Consider the following 18,073-nt stretch of genomic DNA (forward strand, 5'->3'; position numbering starts at 1 on the left):
TCATCCTGATTTTACAGAGGTAATTCTTTTACCTTTTCTTTAATTAAAATTCTTCTTTTAAGAACCTGATTGATTTTTTTCATTGTTTTAAGATCCAAGGGTTTGGGTCTGTGCTCACCTGTACCAATTGGTGCGGATATTATTCTCAAGTCTCCCCAGGAAAAGGGGTGTAGTGGCTTGGGGGATTATTCTCAAGCCTGCCCAGGAAAGGGGTGTAGGGGCTTGGAGGGATATTTGGGGAATGTAGGGCTCCAAGTGGCCCTCCCTAAATGTTTGTTTAAATCACTTGGTGGTGGCAGTGTTACTTAATGCAAGGTATAAGAGAGAGATTGTGCTTTGGGGAGTTTTTAACCTAAACTGGTAGAAATAAGCTTAGGGGGTCTTTCATGTGGGTCCCCACATCTGTACCCTAGAGTTCAGAGTGGGGAAGGAACCTTGACAGCACAGGTAGGCTTCAAACTTGTTTAAAAATTTAAATATATCAATAAAACATATCCAGCTGATACCTACATATATTGTGGCTAAGGAAACTAAAGTTTAGTGTTTCATTTTAATTGTGGGAAAATGTAGATTTTTGGGGGGCGGTATTTGTGAATTATTTTTATCACAGAAAACTAGGATCCCTGGTGAGGAGTGTAGGTTTTTGGATAAGGTGCAATAATTCCACTGAATGACTCAATGACTGCTCAATCCTCAATGTCTCCCAAGTTAATTGAAGTACAATATATATTTTTATTCCTTGGAATGAAAGTTTTATAAGAACAAAACTGTGCATGGTTAGGGCTTTATATATAGATTAGATCTTGGAGTTGACTGAAACTTTCTTGCAGGTATTGAATGAATTGGATGAGACACTTTGCAGGCATATTTGATGTTTTCAAATAGATTTTTTTTTATTGTATGGGGCTTAACAAGCATATCCTCCACTGTCCCAACAACTCCTAACTCCTGGGGACCCTACAGCAGCTTCAGGCTGTACATCCACCTTGTTAGGTTGTTCCTGATGGAGAGTGCAAGGAAAGGACAACAGATTGAAAGGAAAGGCCACCAAAGTGATGAACTGAGGAGTGGCAGAAGTGGGGAAAACTGTCCAAACCTCTTACTCCAATACAGAGGTGCAAAAATGGCATGTCTAATTCAGTAAGCACCTTCAAATTTTCAGCTAGCTGAGACCTACTGTAAAACCCTAACTTGTACACACACAGGCAGTCAGATACCATGGTGATAGGTGTTGGTATATGAGCCTAAATACATAAGAAGGAATCTCCCACTGCTGCCAGTGACTGGCAGCTCTTTAAAAGCCAGTAGCACAACTGATAGTGCTCAGATTCCCATGGCAGTCCCTGAAGCAGCCATGGGGGGAAGACATCATCCTGCTTATTCAGGGGAGTTGCAGGCATCAGTCTCCTCCTTTGCCAGCCAACAGGGGTAAATGGGCAGAGGGAAGGAGAAAAAAGCACAATCTAACAAAGTCATGGGTGAGGGTGTCAATAGCAACACTATCATCAAAGAATAGATACAAGGAGCAGGGATAGTAAGGAAATGGTGGCAGAGTCAGAACAATATTTTGGGTGGATGATAGAATAAGCGGTGGAGAGAATGTGGGCTCTTGAAGCTGTGGAGGAGGTGTACTTTGCATTTGCGGTTGATGACTTGTCTGAATATTATTATGCCCTAAATAGGTACTAAAATAATTAAATGTGTATTAAATGGCTAGATGAGGACTGAGGGGGCATGATCAAAGCATCCAAGTACTAGAAAGAGAGAAGAACAATTCAGCATGCTATACTATACATGGGGATATAACCATTTGTATAGGGAAGAAATTAAGAGAATTAAAACTTGGGCTAAATATTAAGGAAAACATCCTCACGGTGACATCTATTAAACTGTGGATTTGTTTCTCTAGGAAGATGATCTCCCATCCCTGGAGTGATTTAAAATGGCATTGTGTGATGCACTAGGAATATATGAGACACTTCTACAGTAACAAGGGCATGGAATAGAACAAAACAATTTGGTTTTCCTTTAATGTTGTTACTGGCTTTGCAATGTGGAAACTGCTTCTGGGCATAGGCACTGACCCCGTGGGTGTTGCGGGGCTGGAGCACCCATGGAGAAAAGTTAGTGGGTGCTCCACACCCACGAGCAGAGAAGCTCCCCCTGCTCTGCCTCCTCCCCCTCCTGAGCGTGCTGCATTCCCGCTACTCCCCCTCCGTCCCAGCGCTTCCTGCCCACAGCCTAACAGCTGTTTGGCAGCACTTAGGACATTCCGGGAAGGAGGGGGAGGAGCAGGGACACAGCACGTTCAGATAACTGGCTCTGTGGATATGGGAAAAGCAGTGGATGTGATATATCTTGACTTTAGCAAAGCTTCTTATACGGTCTCCCACAGTATTCTTGACAGCAAGTTAAAAAACTATAGATTGGATGAATGGACGACAAGGTGGATAGAAAGATGGCTAGATTGTTGGGCTCAATGGGTAGTGATCAATGGCTCGATGTCTAGTTGGCAGCCAATATCAAGTGGTTTGGTCCTTGCGCTGGTTTTGTTCAACTTCTTCATTAATGATCTCCATGGTGGGATGTATTGCACCCTCAGCATGTTCATGGATGATACTAAACTGGGGGGGAGAGGTAGATATGCTGGAGGGTAGGGACAGGGTCCAATGTGACCTAGACATATTGGAGGATTGGGCCAAAGGAAATCTGATGAGGTTCAACAAGGACAAGTGTAGAGTCCTGCACTTAGGAAGGAAGAATCCCATGCACTTCTTCAGGCTGGGGACCGACTGGCTAAGCAGCAGTTCTGCAGAAAAGGACCTGGGGATTACAGTGGATGAGAAGCTGGATATGAGTCAACAGTGTGACATTGTAGCCAAGAAGGATAGTGGCATATTGGGCTGCATTAGTGGGAGTATTGCCAGCAGACCGAGGGAAGTGATTATTCCCCTCTATTCAGCACTGATGAGGCCACATCTGGAGTATTGCATCCAGTTTTGGGCCCCCCACTACAGAAAGGATGTGGACAAATTGGAGAGAGTCCAGCGGAGGGCAACAAAAATGATTAGGGGGCTAGGGCACATGACTTATGAGGAGAGGCTGTGGGATCTGGGCTTAATTAGTCTGAAGAAGAGAAGAGTGAGGGGGGATTTGATAGTGGCCTTCAACTACCTGAAGTGGGCTTCCAAAGAATACGGAGCTAGGCTGTTCTCAGTGGTGACAGTTGACAGAACAAGGAGCAATGTTTTCAAGTTGCGGTGCGGGAGATGTAGTTTAGATATTAGGAAAAACTATTTCACTGGGAGGGTGGTGAAGCACTGGAATGGGTTACCTAGGGAGGTGGTGGAATCTTCATCCTTAGAGGTTTTTAAGGCCCGGCTTGACAAAGCCCTGACCGCTCTGAGCAGCGGGTTGGACTACATGACCTCCTGAGGTCTCTTCCAACCCTAATGTTCCATGATTCTATGACTGATACTTTGATAATCTATTTGTTTGTTCACTGTAGTATGTGTAATACATTTAGGCTACATTTTTTAATATAATTATCTATTATTCATCTTTAAAATTGTAGTACCTTCCTTGCAGCTGTTATAAAATTTAATAGAAATAAGTATTTATGAAATTAACAATAGTGTTATTGATCATATTTTTCCAAGGGTTATGAGTCTCATTTTAAAGTTTGGTCTACACTACAGACCTAGATCAGTATAACTATGTTGGTCAGGGGTGTGAAAAATCCACATCCCATGGTGACGTAGTTATACTGACCTAGCCCCATCCCCCGGGTGTAAGCAGAGGCATCTTGGTGGGGCAGCTTCTCCCACTGACATTATTTTCACCTCTCGGGGAGGTGGATTAACCATGCTGACAGGAGAGCTCTTTTAGCAGTTTATAGCATCTTCATTAAAGCGCTACAGTGGTGCAGCAGCAACATTGCTGCTGTGCCGATGCAGCATTTTAAGTGTAGACTTGCCCTAATGCTGGAAGATTTGAGAATAAGTTTCATTGGTCTCTGTTTCTTGTGTCTAGATTCGCTAAGGTGAACATTTAAAATTTATTATGGTTTTACAAAATTTGTGATTGTTAATAGGTGAACCAGACTTCTATGATTCTTTGTAAGTGAACTAAATCCCACAATATTTAAGAACTGAACCCAGTGCTTACCAGTAGATTGAACTTTTCCTGAACCATAATGTGATATTAATAATGGACTGGGTATCCTCTTTCTCTGACTTGTGTGCTATCATTCCGAACCATTGATCCTTCGGAAATGTGTCCAGATGGCCAGAAATATACTATTGTGATTAAAGAGGGACAGATGGATTCAAATTGATAATATTCTAGTGGGAGATGCTATTAGCTTATCTGGAACTACTTGTTACATATGTTTTCTGTCATAAGGTCTTGGTTACAGGTGTTTTTAGCTTATCAGATAAGTAAACCATATGCAATGAAAAGAGCTCCATGGGTCAATAAATCATCACTCACTTTCTATGTCTCTTTGTTTGTAAACGTCCATTGTATATAAGGGAAAGAGATTCTGGGTGTGAGCTGGGAGTGAATCAAGCTGAAAAGTCACTTATGGGGCCAATTGCCTTACTGTCCCCTTTTTGGTCTCTCTGAGCGTACCCTTTCAGGCTTAGATAGCTTGCCCTGACCTGACTTGGGGGGGGGGGGGGGTTGGAAATTTCACAGTTCTGCTACTCTTAGACCAGGATCTGGGTACAAAACCCTGTCTGTGCCAACCACTTTTGTCAAGGAGATCTTGTTGGGTTCAGGCACCTACTAGATCCTATTTTCAGTGACTAATGTTATAGTCACCAATCCCTGCATAAGACAAGTATCTTTATAGAAATATAGAATCATAGAAGAGACCACAAGGGTCACCCTGTGCCAAGCTTCAGGATTTGTTGTATCTAAACCAGGCATTGGCAACCTTTGGCCCACGGCCAGGCAGGGTAAGCACTCTGGCAGTCCAGGCAGGTTTGTTTACCTGCTGCATCTGCAGGTTTGGCTGATCACGGCTCCCACTGGCCGCGGTTCACCGCTCCAGGCCAATGGAGATGGCAGGAAGCGGCGGCCAGCACATCCCTCAGCCCGCACTGCTTCCCACAGCCCCTATTGGGCAGCCAGTGGGAGCTGCGATCAGCCAAACCTGTGGACGCGGCAGGTAAACAAATTGGCCATGCCCGTCAGGGTAAGCACATGCCAAAGGTCATCAATCTAAACCATCTAAGGTAAATGGCTATCCACTCTCCTTTTGAAAACTTCCAGTGAAGGAGCTTCTATAACCTGCCAAAGCAATCTGTTCCATTGTCTTACTGTTCTTACAGTTAGTGAGTTGTTCCTGAGATTTAATCTAAATTTGCTCTGCTGTAATTTGACCCCGTTGCCCTCTGTGGCAAAAAACAAACAACTTTTCCCATATTTTTTACGGCAGCCATTCAAGTATTTGAAGACTGCTATCATATGCTCCTTTAACTTCCTCTTTTCCAAAATAAACATATCTAGTTCCTTCAGCATTTGGTTTTATGGCTTGCATTCCATTCCTTTGATCATCTTTGTCACTCACCTCTGGATCCTTTCCAGTTTTCTCTACATCCTTTCTATACATTGTTGACCAAAATTGTAGACAGTACTCCAGCTTAGGCCTAACCAGTGCTGAGTAGAGCAATACTATCACCTCCTGTGACTTGCATGTTATGCCTCTGTTAATGCAATGTAAAATTGCATTTGCTTAGTTTTTTGTTTGGTTTTTGTTTTTTTGTTTTTGCCACAGTATCACATTGCTGACTCATGTTGAGGTTGTGATATACCACAACTCCCAAATCCTTCTTAGCAGTGCTACTGCCAAGCCTGTTTTCCCCCATTCTGTATTTATGTACTTGTTTTTTCTTCCTCCTGTGTAGCACCTTACATTTGTCTTTGTTGAATTTTATTTTGTTTTCTAAAGCCCAGTTCTACAATTTATCAAGATCCCACTGAATTTTAGCTCTATCCTCAAAGGTTTGGAAATCTCCCCTAGCTTTGTGTCATCTGCAAACTTGATCAGTATGTTCTCTATACCTACATCCAAGATGTTGAACGACACTAGACCCAGAACAAATCCCCGTGGAACACCACTTGAGTCTCCCTCTAATCTGACATCATTCCGTTAATAGTTACTCTTTGTTTTCACTTGTTTAACCTATTTTTTATTCACTTAATGGGAATTCTGTCAAGCTCACACTTCTCCAGCTTACTTGTCCAAATGGCATGTGCAAAAGCCTTGCTGAAGTCAGGTATATCATGTCCATGGCATTCCCTCTATCCACCAAATCAGTTACCCTGTCAAAGAAGGAAGTCAAACTCATTTTGCATGATTTGTTCTTAGTAAATCCATGCTAGCTCCTAGTGATTACCCCTTCCTTCTCCAGGTATTCACAAATTGAATGTTTTATACATTGCTCTTTTAGTTTCCCAGGTATAGGAGATAGGCTGACTGGTCTATAGTTCCCCAGCTCCTCCCTTTCCCCCTTTTTAAAGATTGGCACTACATTAGCCCTTCTCCAATCTTTGGTAGTTCTTCTGTCATCCATAATTTTGTAAATATTATTGACAGTGGCTCCAAGATTTCTTCAGGTAATTCCTTTGGTACCCTTCAGTGAATAGCATCCAGCACCACTGATTTGTAGTCATTAAAATTGGTCAGAAGATCTCTTTTCCTGATCTGCATCTCTTCTCCTTTGTTGTCTATGGCAGCTTTGCTAGTCATCTGGTCACATGTTGTTTTTTGTGAGAAGTCTGAAGAAAAGTAGGCATCTTCTATCACCAGCTCACCTTCTCCACTGAGCAGTGGAGCCACACTATCCTTGATCTTTTTTTTTGTCTGCCATATTTGAAGAACTCCATGCTTGTTGTCTCTAATATTTCTTGCCAGCTTTACCTCCTTCTTTGCCTTGGCTTTCCTGATTTTGTCCCTATATGCTCACAGTATTCCTATGTATACTTTCTTGGTGACGTGTCTCCTTCCATTTCCTGTATGTATCCCTTTTGGTTTTTAGATAGCTAAAAAGCTCCTTGTGCAGGCATATTGGACTCCTGTGGCTCTTCTTTTCTTTCCTCTGAATCAGAATAGCTTGATGTTGCGTCTCTAGTATTACATATTTTAAGAACTGCCATCCCCCTTGACTCCTTTTCTTCCTAACTGGTCTTTCCATTGGACCTTGCCTACTATTTCTCTGAGTTGGTTGAAATTATTAGCCTATGGAACTACAGCATTTGAGAAAATGAGTTTGTGACATTTCACTCCATATGTTTATTGGAAATATGCTTATGAGTGTGAACATGATGTAATTGGAATATGATCTATGCAAAAGGTCTCTTTTAAGGTATCATAACAAAGGTTATAGCCTTCTGAATATAGTCCTCCTATTTGTATGCATGTGTCATTCTTGTATCTGAAGCTAGAAACATGAAGTGTATAACTCTGAGGTCCTATGCTAAGTATGGGCCATTAATGGTGGTTTAGAATCGTGATGCCTCCCATGGACTAGGACAATTGGTTGTAAATTGTTTATTTACCCGCAAGCCTTCCTGTATATGGGTGGGCCAATCCAGAAAGAATGGAGACTAGAGGTCTTACAGTGACATGTGACCATGTCACATGATACTGGAATCCATCTTATTCCTTGTACTTTTCCATTGATGAGGTGGGGGTGGGGAGAAGCACAAACAAAAGATTCCCACCTTGTGCCAAAGCTATAAAACGGGGCTGGAGTAGGACAAAAGGGGCTGCCAGTCATGGGAAAACTCCTGATTATCACCTGAGATGTCTGCTGGAACTAACACGGACTGTACCAGGGGAAAGGATTAGGCCAAGAGTAGAAAGGAGTCTAGTCTGTGAAAGACGCTTATTGGAACATCTCTGAGGATGAGCTATTACCTGTAATCAGTTTCTTAATGTATTAAGCTTAGACTTGCATGTTTTTGCTTTATTTTGCTTGGTGACTTACTTTGTTCTGTCTGTTATTACTTGAAACCACTTAAATCCTACTTTTTAAACTTAATAAAATCACTTTTGTTTATTAATAAACCCAGAGTAAGTGATTAATACCTGTGGGAGCAAACAGCTGTACACATCTCTCTATCAGTGTTATAGAGGACAGAACATTTATGATTATACCTTGTATAAGCTTTATACAGAATAAAACAGATTTATTTGGGGTTCAGGCTCCCAGAAAGGCTAAACACTGGATTCTGGGAAAGTCCCTGTTAACTGAGAAGCCCCTGAGCTGACTGAATCTCAGTTTCAGTGAACTGCAGAGAGGCGTGGCCCAACCTCTGGGTCTGTGCTGGAGATGACTGGAGTGTCTAACTCAGCAAGACAGGAGTAGAGGGGCACCTGTTCTGGCAGGAGGGTTGTTCTCAGTGGTATCCCAGCTCATTGAGTGACAGTCTCGAGGGGAGTCTCTGACCAAACCTGTCACAGAGTTCAAAACAGGAAACAGCCTACATCTCTCTCTCTATCTCTCTAAACTAATGTTATGCTTCATTACAAACTAAGTTAGCTAGGCTTCCCTCTGGAGTTATAGGAAGAAGTACAGAACCAACTTACATTCTTTTAGGAAGCCAAGGAGCTCTTGGGACCCAGCCCGGGCTCTATTTTACTCAAGGAAATATCCCCCAGTCAATTTCCCACTTTCTCAGGGAAGCAGCATTTCCTGAAAAACCTACCCTTTCTGTGTGTCTGCTCCCGATGATTATATTGCTCAATGATCTTTGTTACAAGTCCCAGGTGTGAAGTCCTTTTTTTTTTTTTGACTGAGTCTGGTTTCTCCCAGTTGGCCAGTCAGGCCATCAATAAATATTCTTATGTAATGGTTGCTCCATTGGTTTGGCAGTTACACCCATTCAGTATTAATGGTTCCAGTCACTGTCCTTATGACTGTTGGCAGTATGCTGAAATTGTCTGCTCCCCCCTGCCCAATATTTCAACACATCTTCTCAGAAATCCAATATATTGATCATATTTTGAGGTCCAGATCAATATTCATTACTAAGCACCTCAGCATTCATCACATATGCAGTAGAAAAGGCCCCTGACCTAGGCTCTAAGCAGCTTTGCCATCAATTAATAGTACAGCCACATTAAAATAAGCCAGCAGCTGTTCCTCACCTAAAACTTGAGTATAAACAACTAAAGATGAAATCAAACCCCACCAATACCTTCCTTACCAAAAATACCAGACTCTGCCATGCCCTGTAAATCCCCCAAAGCCCAGGTATATGGGTGATCCTCCCAGCATGCCCTCAAGATCAGCAGATTTGGTCTTTGCTGAACCCAGGGGATGAGTAGATACCAAAGTTGAGGGTATTTCAGGCAGAACTCCCTGCTCACAACTCCCTTTCTTTTATACTAGGGGAGGTGGGTCCAGTTAAAGCATCCCGACAGACTGAACCTGCAGAAATATCTCATAGCATGACAGCCAGTGTCTTAACTTAGCGGGCCTAAAGGCATTAGGAATTTGTAGATCAAATCCAACCCCTTCAACTCTAGTTCAGAAGCCAATAGCTAACCAATGGGATCAGAGAACAATGGTATCATGTGCTCTGAGGAAGACTGATTTCTTAGAAAGCAGACCAACTCCATTCTGTACCAGTTTTTGTATGACTGAATGTTTATTTAAGCTGTAGAGCAGCGATCCCCAACCTTTTTGGCACCAGGGACCGGTTTCGTAGAAAAAAAAATTTCCGCGGACCTGTGGGATGGTTTTGGGACGATTCAAGTGCATTACATTTATTTTTGTACTTTTATTTCTATTATTATTGTAATATATAATGAAATAATTATACAACTGACCATAATGCAGAATTAGTGGGAGCTCTGAGCTTGTTTTCCTGCAACTAGACCGTCCCATCTGAGGGTGATGGGAGACAGTGACACCCGAAGTGTGTTGCTTATGTCCAGTCTACTCCGTAATCTCGTTTTGGTTGCTGTCACTGCAGAAAACCCTGCTTCACAAATATAGGATGTTGAAAATGGAAGTAAGCTTTTCAGTGCTTTTGTGGAAATCTCAGGATATTCCGCCTTGACTTTAATCCAGAACATATGGAGATTTGAAGTCACCTCAAACATACTTTTAAGGCCACCGTCATTTGTGATCTCAAGCAGTTGATCCTCTTCTAGCACGGATAAAGTCGATTCACCTGGCTTATTCACAAATGGGTCGCGGATCCATTCCTTCCCAGTTCGGGGGTCTTTTGTGGTTGGGAAGTAATGCTCAAACTCTTTTGAAAGCTGAGATAGGTGATCATGCACCAGCTGGGAAAAAGAAGGCCCTGGCTCAGTCTCTTTCAAAATCTCTGCTAATGTTTGAAACATGTCAAAAATCCCAATGTTCACTCGTCGCCCCCATAATTCTAGTTTGGCTTTGAATGCAGCCACTTTATCTGCTGACTTGAACACAGTTGTCATTCTCCCCTGAAGTGACAGATTGGGTTTGTTGAGCAGGTTGAATGTGTCACACAAGTAAGCAAGTTTTATGACCCATCCTGTGTCACTGAAATGTGCTACCTGTGGTGACTGTTTTTCTAAAAGAAATCTCTGGAGCAGCTCTCGTAACTCAAAAACTCTGGCCAGTGATCTGCCTTTAGAAAGCCATCTCACTTCTGTGTATAAGAGAAGACGTGTGTGCTCTGCGTCCATCTCCTCACAGAGCTGCGCGAACAGACGTGAGTTAAGGGCATGTACTTTAATGTGGTTGATAATTTTAATCACATCCTGCAAAACTTTAAGTTCAGATGACATTTTTCGGCTAGCTAGCATTTCTCTATGGATGACACAGTGCATAGACTCACATTCAGAAGCGACCTCCTTGACCCGAGTAGTGAAACCAGAAAGCCGTCCAGTCATGACAGCTGCTCCGTCCGTGCATATAGAGACACAAAATGACCAATTCAGTTTTCCTGACATGTAATCATTCAAAGACTTGAATAGTTCTGCAGCTGTGGTGTTGGTTGGCAACAAAAGTGCACATAACATATCCTCATGCACATCCTCCTGAAAAATATATCACACAAAAACAAGCATTGTTGCCTTGTTGTCAACATCGGTAGACTCGTCAACCTGGATTGCGTACCACGGTGACTCATTCACCCTCTCTAACAATTGTGCCTCAATATCCTCTGCTATTTCATCAATTTGTCTAGTTATGGTGCTAGCCGAAAGAGGAACACGTGCCACCTTCTGAACTACAGCCTCTCCTAAAAGTTCACGACAAATGTCCTTAGCAGCAGGCAGGATCAACTCTTCACCAATAGTAAAGGGCTTCTTAGCTTTAGCAATGCAGTTAGCCACTAAGAATGATGCTTTCAATGCAGACACATTTGATGAAGTGGTGGCCTTCAGTAATTGCTTCTGTTCTTCGTGTTCACGTTTTTTTCTTTTGAAAAACTCCAAAGGCTTGTCTTTTAATGCAGGGTGCTTGGTCTCCATGTGGCGAAGCAGTTTTGAAGGTTTCATGGCTTCGTTGGATAGCCGGTCGCCACATATTATACAAAGCGGGCGTGGAGAATGTGAGTCACCTGTTGCAATGAACCCGTAATTTAAGTAGGAGTCTTGGTATTTTCTTTTAAATGCAGCTTTCTTTTTGTTGGCCGTCTTAGAGTCTTCTGCTGTCTCATCACTGGGTCTTTCCCCCTTTTCAAAGAAGCTTTGCAGTGACATTTGTTTTTTACTCATTTTGGCCAGGGTTAGCTTGTGGGCTTACCAAAACTGTGCGGGAAAGAGGCACGGATGGAAGTGGTAAATAAAATAATGGGCGGGCCACGTGCGGACTAATATAAGTGTCGGATTCTGACTTAAAGCCTGCCACCAGATGCAGTTGTACAATTGAAGTACATCAACTCACTTGCCACTATAAAGACTGCCACCAGATGCAGCTTAATTGTCACTTGCCACTCACTGATAGGGTTCTGATATTAGTCTGCAAGCGATTGATTTATTATGGTCTCTGTGCAGTGAAACCTCTGCTAATGTAATCTGTTTCTGCAGCCGCTCCCCAGCGCTAGCATCATGGCCTCAGCTCCACCTCAGATCATCAGGCATTAGATTCTCATAAGGAGTGCAAAACTCCCTCCATCGCATGCACAGTTTACAGTAGGGTTCGCGCTCCTATGAGAATCTAACATCTGACAGAAGGCGGAGCTCAGGCAGTAATGCGAGCGACGGGGAGCGGCTCTAAACACAGATGAAGCTTTGCTAGCTCACTCACCACTCACGTCCTAGCCGCTCATGTCCTGCTGTGCACTCACCGCTCATGTCCTGCTGTGCGCTCAGTTCGCGGCCCGATTCCTAACAGGCCATGGACCGGTACTGGTCCGCGGCCCGGGGGTTGGGGACCCCTGCTGTAGACCACTTTGTACCAATCAAATTTTGAGATGGCAAAGGCATGAATGAAGATTGTAAAACCATCATCCAAAAGAAACCATCACAACTTGCTTTCCAAATGGAAATGGGAAAAAAACAAAACATTCTGGTCACCATTCCTGTATTGACTACCTAATGGCAGCTGGGATCCAACAGTACCCCAAATTGTGTCCTTTAAGAACAAAAGGAAGATACACATCCTACAAAAAGAGAAGCAGATTTCTCCTTCTCAACATCTTTTAGTTATTCACAACCTACCAACATCACATGAATTTCATCTACCTCTAGCTTCAGCTTGCTGGTTCTTATCCATGTCCCAAATTCAACCAGACACTCAGTAAGTCTTTTGAGAATACTGCTGAAATGAATGAGACAGAGATACAGTTTAGTGTCATCACCACACTAAGCTTGTGCCGCCTTAGTAACTTTTGTAATGGCTTGATATACATATTGAAACTGAGGAAGAAGCATGTAGGGGAACCCTTTCTTGCACATCTTGACAGTACCCTCAACATGTCCAATGCTACCTTCTGGGAATGGTCAACAGGAAGGACTATCACAAGGGGCAGCCCAGGTTGCTTCTGCTACGGTCTCCAAATGAACAGTAACACCTCATGACCAATGCTATTGAAGGCAGATATAACAATAACTTTTTTAAAGTGGGCCCAATCATCAGTAGAGTTCCATTATACAGCACCTGCTTAAGCATATAGTAAGAGACACCCCTGTCCTGCAGAGTTGACAATCTAGGAAGACCAAAAAAACAAAGGGAAGAGTGGAATGTGCCATATAAGTTAATTGATCAAGGTGATGACATGCATATGTCTCATTAGTTCCATTTCTATTATTTTTACTCCAAGATAAACAATATATGAAGGTTGGGAGAGAGGGTACAATCCACATATTACAGCAGTTATTGTTCAAATTTTTATAACTGTCATTTACGAATAGCTCATATTACCACTACATAAATGGCTTTCACTATAATTAATATTGATATATTCTGTTTAATACATCTAGGAAATATCACAGTATTATGGATTAGTCAAAAAGGAAAAGGTAAGGATTTGAATTGTGACCAATTCAGAAAACAACATGCCTTCTCATTAATTTCCTTTCCCCTTTATTCAGCTGGACTCCGGTCATATTTGCAAGATAGTTGTCAGTTTGATAGTAATATTTTTTTGTAAATCACATGAGATATTACATATTTTTTCAGCTTTTACACACACACACACACACACACACACACACACACACACACACACACACACACACACACACACACCCCAGTACCCTGTATGTAAATAGTTAAAATATAGGAACTTCAGCCTTGGTGCTGAAGTTCTTGGTTGCACACACAAATACATAGTGTCCTCTTACAAGTGTGTGCTACGGTAGTGGCTGCCCACAGCACCTATCAAAACCTTATGCTGACAGCTAGTGTGATTGGTCTTTTAGCTGAGGGAGTGGGACTTCTGTTTTTGTGATGATGATGCTCAGTTATTTGACTGTATGTACTGTAGCCATTGTTCATTACACATACACATAGACAAGTAGCTAATTTGACCTGGGAAATTGGTAACACAACTGGAGAATAGTTGGGACTGAAATGAATTTTTGGAGTGTTTTTTTACCACTGTGTTATGTTGCCTGAACTACAGATGGATGATTCTTCAATTCAAAATATAAGAGCATAGTATAAGGGCACTGTTAGTATGTTTCTCTCTATTGCTCATTGTATCTACTGCACAATTCACCAGTGCATGCTAAATTTATACAGTGTCTTAATTTGCATGAGAAAAGCTTAGTCTTGTCAAGGTCAAAGGAAAGTTGAATCAACTCATACTAAGCAGTAAAGCACTGTCTATCAGACTTAAATAGAAGTGCAATAAGAATTAAAGGAGAATCAAGTCTGGGTCCTTTGATTAAATACCCATTTTAATTTTATTCTGAAGAACACAGAAAAATGCTATTCTCTTCAGCCATACATCACAGTGTTCTGGGATGTGTACTGTGATTTATGCAATTTACATTAGGCATCCCTCTTGCAGTAGTAAGTCCCTAGCCACCAGCATGTGAAAACAAATTATTACTTGGAGGTAGGTGTAGATAGGAGGAGTGATATTCTAAAAAATATGTAATAACACTGTATTCCAAATTCACATTGTGAATTGTCATAATCCATTTATATTAACTCCAAAACAGACTAATAATTATCATTTAATCATTATGGTGATAATTAAGAGCACTTAGAAATACAAAATTTTGATCTTAATTAAACTATTTTGTGAAATACATACTATGTTTACTTCTCCAAAGAAGAGGAATTAGATATAATCCTGCTTTCATATTTCATGGATTTTAGTAAAGGCGAGAGGCTATTAATGTGAACACTGGGTAAAAGATCCTATGCTGAAAAACAAGCTCAGGATTTTAATATTTAGCATTTTATTTTGATAGATTAGAGCAGACTCCATAACGGGTGAGGAAGTAGGGAGTGTTAAACTCAGATTATTATTATTTTCTCAGCCTTTAGTTAATGATACAATTGCATGCCATTACCAATCCATTACCAATACAGTTTATCAACCTGGACTCCCACTGATGTATAAGATGTGTATGCATTCTTTGTGATGGGTGAGCATTTGATGTCTTCCCTCTCTACAAATCTGATGATGCCATAACTCTTGTAACTTCACTGTCACTGGGCCACAATATGATCTCTTCTTCTGAATGTAGCTTTACGCACTGAGATGGATACAACTAGTTCTCATCTAAGCCACAAACTCGGAAATGGCATAAATTGTCCAAACTTAACAGAGTTGGCCAAAATAAAATTCTGCAGTGGGATTTTCAAAAGGGCCTATAGTTAGTGAAACTTCCAGTGACTTCAAAGAGAGGAGAGTTAGGCCAATGCGGAGTGCTTTGAAAATCTCATATATAACTTTGAGTGTGTTTTGTGACCCATACCTTCTTACTAACTCTCTTAGCAAACTCATATAAACATTGACTAGGAGGAATAACAGAACAGATTGTTGCACAGTTCTTCAGGAGAGAGCCCTTGGAGCAGAAAAGAAGTTGCCCAATACTACTAAAGTAAGTGACTCCCAGCTATCTGTGCTGGGGCTCACAGACATGTTAATAGCATTGTAGGCATCTGAAAGATGCCTACAGATCTAAAAGAATAAGAATGCATGCTTGTTCTTCACCCATTGTCGGGAAGAAATAAACCAATGCAACAAGTGATATTAACATACATAGGGCTGAAACCAGAGTGACTGTGATCCAGCAAGTCTGAGAACTAGAGATATTCCCAGAGTTGTCTTCCTACAACTGTCTCAATAATTCTTTCCCTGAAATGGGAGGAAATTAAACACTTGTTGATAGTTGGCAAAATTGTTAATGTTAAGAGATGGTTTCTAGAGCAAAGACATCATTGAAAACCCCTGGCAACAAGAGGGAAGCAATGACCATTTCCACTAATAATAGACTCAATGTCTCTGCACTGTCCTTTATCAGTCAGAAAGGGCATGGTGTGTGTGGAAAAAGTGGGAATTATTTGTAATATTTTGTATTAAGCCTATGTGTGCCTCAGTTTCGTCTATACTTTGCATGGCTATCCAGTGGGAGGGGAAGGACTAAATTTGGTCACAGAGAAGGCTGAGACACATGGATGTGTATGCTTCAACCAGCTTTCTGAGCAGATGTAATGGATCATTAAAAAGGTCTGGCTGAGGCTGATTCACACCAAGGAAAAATCTGAGATGACAATGGAAAGCCCAGTCACCTGGACACTGGCACTGAGAAACCAATAACTCAGAGGGAGGAGGATTTCCCCGTCTTTCAGCAGGGAAGCTGAGCACAGACACCAGACCAAGAACAAAGGACTTGGAAGTGTAAGGCGGGGTGGGGGGGGGAGAGATAAGAGTTGACTTCTGGAAGAAGCTAGGGTGGCTCTTCACCTGGGAACTGACTAAGGAAGGAAGTCAGAGAGACAGAGAGCCTGAAAATGAAGTTTTCTACAGCTTGGCTGGTGATTTGCTCTGGGCTGACGAGAATGGACTGTGCTTTATCCTTCATTTCTGTGTGCTAATTTAAGGACTTCCTAAGATGACTTCTAGCTGACTAATAAACCCACTGTTTGGAATACTCTACTTGAGTGTCACTGTAAATACTTAGTGAGATGCATTAATCCCCAAAGAATGTACAAGGTTGAAGACTCTATGAGGAGTCTATCTTAATTGGACTCACTGACCATAGCTCACAATATGAAGCAGGAGTGCTGAAGTCCCAGAGGTTTAGTCTCAGGAGGCAGTGAGGTTGTGTGGCCCACCCTGAAAGAAGAATGAGACCCCTTGGGGAGGGGTGGCACAGCAAAGCAGTTTCTCCAAGAGACTGTTCCAAAGCTCGGGCTGTAGCACTGATCCACTGGATCTGGGACAGAGGTCTTGAAGTCTTATACTTAAGCACACATTAACCACATATAATATCACTCAATCCACCTCAGACAGATAACTGAGTTGAAATAATTCTTTGAAGTTTATATATTTCAAACCAGATACTTGAACTAATGAATTAATCTGGCCCCCTGCCTCATCTTCTTTCCCTATTTGTTTTTTTTTCTTGATACCAGTATATGTTAACCTACTCGGGGAGGGAGAGAATTTGAGTTTCTTTTAATGTCTTTTAATACAATATTTCCAAGTAAAGGCATACAGACGACATTCTGTTTGTAAGAAACAGGCTAATTCTCATTTGTCCTGTGTGAAAGCTTACCAATTGCAGCTAACTGAATTAATGTTTATGGCATATAATCAACTATACAATGTTAGTTTAGTGTTCTGGAAGTCTTACACTTATTACAGAAAATTACTGATCCTATAATAGGTAAATCAAACAAGATTTTCAGAGTCTGCATTCTGAATCTTGGGCATATCAACAGTTTTTGCTTTCATGAGATCTAATTGGATCTGTTTCCTTTTGAGCTATAGCTATGGACATAAATAATTTTGAGTTACTGTGAAGGGGCACACACTCACTCTGGTGAGCTCTTCTGAGCTTGTTCAGTACTAACTATGTGCATCTGTAAGACATGCTGTGCCTGGAGGTGGGGGATGAAAAAGGGAAAACATGCCCCAGGAAGTAGTGTTGAATGGGAAGAAGACTGCTGTGCATTAGAAATGGATCAGCTAAAAGGGAGACAGTTGCAGGCCATACTACCCCTGAAATTGCATGGATCTGCTGTAAAGTAGGGTGTCTTAAGAGGAAGTAGACCAAATTAAAGACAGTAGGCCAACACCACTTATAGGTATTTGGCTACACTGCATAAACTGGGACATTATAATTCAAACAGTCTGCTGTCACTCACACAATAAACAGTCACTAAATAGTTTGAGGCTCTGAGCAATCACCTTCACTAGTATGGTAGATCCTGTTCATGACTATGCTCAAAATCAGATTGATAACTTCAGTACCCAGAAAGATAATGAAGCAAATAACAAAACAATCAATTTGCAAATACCTAGAAGATAAGTGATAAGTAACAGTCACCATGGATTTGTCAAGAACAAATCATGTCAAACCAACCAATAGCTTTATTTGACAGGGTAACAAGCCTTGTAGGTGGAGGGGAGGGGAAGCAGTAGTTGTGGTATATCT

The sequence above is a fragment of the Mauremys reevesii genome, linkage group 1 (genome assembly GCF_016161935.1).
Source record: "Mauremys reevesii isolate NIE-2019 linkage group 1, ASM1616193v1, whole genome shotgun sequence".
Taxonomy (NCBI): domain Eukaryota; kingdom Metazoa; phylum Chordata; order Testudines; family Geoemydidae; genus Mauremys; species Mauremys reevesii.